Raw genomic sequence first — 6,421 nt, forward strand, 5'->3', positions numbered from 1 at the left:
AGGCTGCAGCTGGGCCTTTTAACCTCTTACCTTGTAGGTGTGCCGAGTAGGGTTATTGGGCCATAATGCTCTCCAAATATAAAAACAAAGGATTTCAATGGTGAACATGAAGTCACCAAGGCGATTTAGTACTTCCTCAGGGCTCACACATTGTTGCACATACTTGAGCTCAAGTTGCACACACTGACTATGTCCAATACAAAATGTGTAGTGAATACCCTGAGATCTCTTGAGCAACATCATAACTCTGTTTAATCCCTGTGCCTGTAAAGCACTCTAATGATTGGCCATCAAAAGCAGCACAGGGATTGATTGAAATAGAGCATGAGCTTTTTTGTGTTTGGTCCTAGGACAAGGGCATGAAGGGAAGAGTTTTGTTTTGTCCTAGGATGTCTCAGGAGTCCAGTGTGACCATAGGTTTGAGGCAAGGAAAATACTCTCGGCCTACTCATGTTTATCAACGTGATAGAGCTGGTAAGCAGGAAGGTGAACATGAGGGATAGTATGGGGAGGATGTGTATGCGGCTGATGTGGCTATTGTGGTGGAGAGTAGGTGGGAGATGCAGGAAGTACTGGGGGAGGGGAAGGAGGAATTTGGGAAGCATGGGCTGAATATGAGTATGGAGGAGGGGCAGGTGATATGGCTCGGACAGCAGAGAAAATAAATGAATATCAGGTTAGAGGGGAAGGAGACATGGAAATAGGCTTGAGTATCTGGGTGGAACAGTAACCAGAGATAATAAGTCAGAGGCAGAGGTGTGGAGGAGCATTCAGGTGGGTGCGAATGCGTGGAGGATGTAATGGCAGAAAGAAGGATTTCAAGGAGAATGAAAGGAAAAGTTCTGATGTCTTGTGTAATGCCGGCCTACCTTTATGGTCTGGAGATGGTGGCACTGACAGAGAGACAACAACAGATGCTGCAGGTTTGTGAGAACAACTGGGTCAGGAGGATTGTGGGAATGAATAGGGTGGATAGAAGGAGAATGGATGAACTGAGGGAGGATATTGGTGTGTAGATGAGCTTGATGGGGGGGGATTGGTGAAATACCGGCTGAGATGGGCTGGACTTTTGGTGTGGATGGGGGAAGAGAGATTTGCAAGGAGAGTGGATAGGTTGAAGGAGCAAGGTAGGAGGAAAAGAGGTAGACCACGGTTGAGATTGGAGCATTGTGTGAAGAAGGATATCAGTAAGGTGTGGCGGTTGCAGAATGGAGAGGAGGAATATGGAATATTGTGGTCAAGGCATGGCAGAAGCTTTTTGCCATTGGACTTCACCCCTTATAAAGGGAAGAGGAGGAGTAGAAGAAGAGTACGCCTTATTTTTGACAACTTTCATTCTATTTGTTGTGGGATCTATTTGTTGTGGGAAGATTACGCCTTATTTTTGACAACTTTCATTCTATTTGTTGTGGGATCTATCGCTTGTCCATGTGCAAATAAATTACCAGCAGGTATGAGTTACGTTCTCGGCATGTGCAACTAAATTGAGAATAATAACATTCCCGGGCCACCATTTGGCATCCTCTAGAGCAGTGTTTCCCAACTTTTTTCGCTATGTGGCGCAACTGGCTTTTGACCTGACATGTCATGGCCCAGTGGGGATCATAGCAATTTTTTGAAACCAAAGAAATGTCAATAAGAACCACAACTTAATTCAATTTAGGCTTTTAGAGTATTTAATGGAACAATATTTCTCATTTGAACAATTTCTTTGTGAAATGAATTATTGCGAGTGAAGTAAAGCAAATTTATTTGTGACAAAGGGTCTTGCGAGAAATTTTTAGAACAGAACATCAAGAGAATAAATTGAAAAGGCAAATGAACACTTCAGACTTCAAGGCTTTTCCATAAAAAAACAAATATTTATTTTAAATTAAGAAATGAAACTCTATTACCACATTGCAAAAATAACCAGGCAAATGAAAAATATTTGAAAACTCATCTCCAGGGTGCTTTGATTGTGGGCTGTAACACAAAACATTGCAGTATCTGCCAATTGAAAAAAACTCAAACCAGTTTAACCTAAAGCTACTTTAATGAGAGATGTTTTCCTGAATTTTCTGCACCAGTTTCCAAATCCGAGGTTCTGTTGTAGAAAGCGCACATCTAAGATCTGCCTCACATTCAAGGTGGTTCCGAGCCTTTGTCTTCAGCTGCACCAACGCTGAGAAGACTGATTCACAATGATAAGTTGTTGCAAAGGGCAGGAGTTTCCGAAGGCATTCCTTTGCAATGTTGGGGTAGCTTCCCATCATTTTTGGCCAAAACTCAGATAGAGGAAGCTTCAAAGACATCTCTGCATCCAGAATCATTTTGAAATTCAATCAGTTCATCTTGCAGGTCATCCTGGACGTCACTGACTTTAACACGAAAAAAGGATTCCTCATGAGCGCCAGTCCTTCTCTCCCAATTTGTGGAAAGTACTGCAGAAATTCTTCTCGGAGACAGCTGAGGTGTGTCACAACATCCTTTGCAACACCAGAATCCAACCGCTCATTAATAGTGACTTCTGAAAGAGATTCGAACATGGTAAAGTTCCCTTCTTCAGCCTTTCGTTTCCAGTTTTCAAGCTTCTGTATAAATGCACTAAGAGTGTCAATGAACTGAATGATAGTTGTTCCCTTTCCTTGCAGCTTTAGATTCAGTCTGTTCAGTTGATCAAAAATATCCGCAAGGTATGCGAGGCGAAAGACCCACAGCTTTTCATGGAAGGAAGCTTCAAGTTTGTGCTTTTCTTGCATCTGTAGGGAACTCTGCATCTCTTCTCGGAGTTAAAAACACTCATGCGACAACATTTCCTTTTGATAGCCAATGCACCTTGGTGTAGTAAAGCAGGTTCTTGTGCTCTGAATCCATTTCTGTGCACAATTGCTTGAACAGTCGGGAATTCAAAGCACTGTTTTTCACGTAGTTCACAATTTTGATGACTTGTTCAAGAACTTCCTGAAGATGAGATAGAAGGGTTTTTGAAGCAAGAGCTTGCCGATGAATCAGACAATGAGCAGAAATGATGCCTGGAGATAGATTTCGAACAAGCGCTTGGAAGCCACTTTTTGCTCCTAGCATAGCTGGGGCGCCATCTGTGCACACTCCACAGAGGTTGTGCCAGTTCAGTTCCTCATGGTCAAATAACTCTGTTACTTTTTCCATCACATCCACAGCTCTGGTATTTCTTTCGAGAGAATGGCAGAATAAGAATTCTTCCTTTATGGAATCACCCTTCACATACCGAACGAAGGCAAGAAGCTGGGAACAGGATGAAACATCTGTGGATTCATCCAACTGAATTGAGAACAATCCAAATGCAGCGTCTTTGATTTCAGCAATCACCTGTTCTTTTATGTCGCTAGACAAGTCAGCAATCCTCCTTTGAACCGTATTATTTGACAGATAAATTTTGTTGAACTTTTTTTTCAGCTTCTTCCCCAAGCAGAATCCTAGCCATCTTCAGAGCACATGGCTTGATCAGAGTCTCTCCGACTGTGTGAGGTTTCTTCTGTTGCGCAATGAGGAGGCTGACGGCATAACAAGCCTCCATAAGATGCTTGTTTTGCTGAAATAATGTTCCACTTTAATCTAAGCGCTGGCGCATCACGTTCTCATCCATTCGCTTGAAGAAGTCCACATACTTATGTTGATGATGTGGATGAATCTTCTCCAAATGGAGCTTCAACTTCGATGGCTGCAAAGATTGATTCTGGGAACTTTCCGGCACAGGACGCATTGTCCCTTTAATTTTCCACAATCATGTAAGGATGTGAATCCAAACTTTATGTATTGCTCATCATATCCTCGTTTTGTCATTTCAGAAGGGTTTCTGGAAAAAAAAAAGGAAAAATATTTTTAAAAACAAGACTTTAAAAATATGCAGGGAATAGTGGGTGGCTACCACTGGCCACCACCAACACACACAGAATTGAACTCTTGTTTTAGGCCTTGTGTGTGAAAAGATTATATTATTTGGGCAAATATTGGGCAGTCTCTGTGGCCCACCTGGAAAACGTGCTGTGGCCCACTGAATGGGAACCCATGCTCTAGACTAGAGTCTCGATACATATATATATATATATATACATACATACATACATATACACAGTATATATGTAGGGGGGTTCACATAGGGGGAGCCTACAACCATCCAGTAAAGAGATGGCGTCTCCTAAAAAACACCCATCCAGTTTGGACCGGTTCAAGTCATACCAAAGACTTTAAAAATGGTACGTGCTGCTTCCTTTCTTGAAAGTGATAGAGCACGGACAATTCCCATCGGTTGGCATCCATGGGGAGAAGGAAATTCCTCTTGACAAATTATCACTCTGGACTCCTACTGCATAATGTTATACAACTCTTACTTTTATACTGGCTAAATGATAAGCTTCCAGGTCATGAACTCTAGTATACATAATGTGATTCCTTACCAGGAAAGGCATTTAATGACTGCATAGAAGGAAAAACCATTTAGTTAACATGATTTTCATGATTTGCTTTTCTAGACAAATGAGTACCGAGACCCTGAAATATAAAATAATGTCTTTGCCTAAGTTTTTTTTAATTAATGGGGCAATTGCTGTGTGTTATGTATCCCTTAGCATGATTACACACAGGTTGATGATGGAGTATGGTGGGGTTTTTGGGTGGTCCACGCAAATACGTTTGATATTGAGACTAAACCTCTCTGATTCACGTACCTGCTGTGGATTCCCGAGTCAATAGATATAACAATCTCCATGTCATAGGCCTCAAAACAATATAGATCTCTCAACATAAGGCAAAACTGAGCAAAACAATTGAGGAGGAACACCTGTAATAGGCTCCGGAGCATGTGAATTGCATAGAAAAATCAATGGGACTTAGTTATGTTGTGAGCTGAGTCAAAGTCTAACCTGTGAAGAAAAAGGTAGTTTGTTTGGAGATGCACACTAGCGGAACCCCTCCCTACCCCCTTTGGCAGAATGGGGGGGTACTGCACACCATCAGGAATACATGTTGTGGGGGTGCATTGCTAGCTAATGGTGCAATTGGTCACCTTCATCCTTTATCTGAATCTTTAGAAGTAGAGAAGTACATTCAAGTCCTGGAAGAGCATTTAAAGCCACATATCCTTCATCATATCACATCGGGACCAAAAACTGCATTTTCTTCCATTATTCTGCTCTTTGTGCATTTCGAAACTCAAGAGTGTCTTGACGTTAGCGACTTCATGGTGGATCATTCCATTGTAAAGTTTTATGACAAATCATAATATTTACATTGCAAATACACATCCTTTCAAATTGATTGATGCACGTTTTCCCAATCGATGTGAAAGACGACCTGGATTATGCTGGCATTCACATTTTGTCTTGGCCTGGAAATAGCCTTGATCTCAACAGATTGAGAACTGCTGGAACATTGGAGGCAGAAAATTGGCTGAAAGGCATGAAGAACCGTGATTGAACTTCACACCTCTTTGATGCAGTTATGGATCGAGAAAATTACAGTTGAATGCTTCAATAATCTAATATCATCCATGCCCAAGATGTGTGAAGCGGTCCTCAAGGCTAAAGGAGGTCCAACCAATTCACAAATGAGTCTTTGTTTTGAAGCTTCATCTTGTTTCTGCAACTTAAGTTCGTTGAAGGATGTTTATCTTTTCCGTTTCCCTCTGCAAAACGATGTGATTCTTGTTGTCCATGTTTCCCTGAAATCATGACTTGTTGATGGGTGAAGAAGAAATCTATTGCTTTCTTCATCAACTGAGTACAAATCTTTTTAGTGTGTTTGTATTGTGAAAAATATATTACTATTAGCAAAATAAATTATGTGAATAAGTTAATAGTCACACATAGAGTACATTCTTCTTGAATACAAGGAAAAAACAAGAAAGAGCAATCAGAGATTGCAAACCTTCGCCAGGATGTATTTTCAGTGGTTTTAAGGCTTTTGTGTTAAAACAAATATGGCGGCCGAACCACGTGACCTATGACGTCAAATTATCATTAAAAAAATTCTACAGGTGGAGTTGCACCTATGGTGAAAATTTCCTGTCGATCGGACCAACGGTTGCAGAGAAAATCATATTTATTCTCTGCGGACAAACAAACAAACAAACAGACAGACAGACTCAAATGCAATACCCTCTCCTCCGGCGAGGGTAACAAGTAAGATAAATAAGGTAAGGTTATTGGAGGTGTTCTTTGCAGGTGAATCATCTACATATATTTGTATGTTGAAAGATGTCTACACATGTTGAAAGATTTGCAGCTCAGGATTCATATTGTAAAGGACACACTGAGCAGTAAAAATAATTTAAGTTCTTTATTAATCACCTGATCTTTCGAGAACAAACTAGTTCTCTTCCTCAGAGTCGTTGAGTTTTGTGTGGTAGTGAAACCGTTAAGTTCTGTTGGGGAGGGTGCACGTGATGGATTGGTCCAAGTCC

The 6,421-nt window shown here is 41.1% G+C and overlaps 1 pseudogene; it reads right to left on the reverse strand.

Annotated features, from left to right (window-relative positions):
• Positions 1–2,324: 2,324 nt before the first annotated feature.
• LOC137416332 (zinc finger BED domain-containing protein 5-like) lies at positions 2,325–3,150 on the reverse strand (annotated as a pseudogene).
• Positions 3,151–6,421: the final 3,271 nt, after the last annotated feature.

The sequence above is a fragment of the Myxine glutinosa genome, unplaced genomic scaffold, assembly GCF_964187855.1.
Source record: "Myxine glutinosa unplaced genomic scaffold, kmMyxGlut1.1 SCAFFOLD_805, whole genome shotgun sequence".
NCBI lineage: Eukaryota > Metazoa > Chordata > Myxini > Myxiniformes > Myxinidae > Myxine > Myxine glutinosa.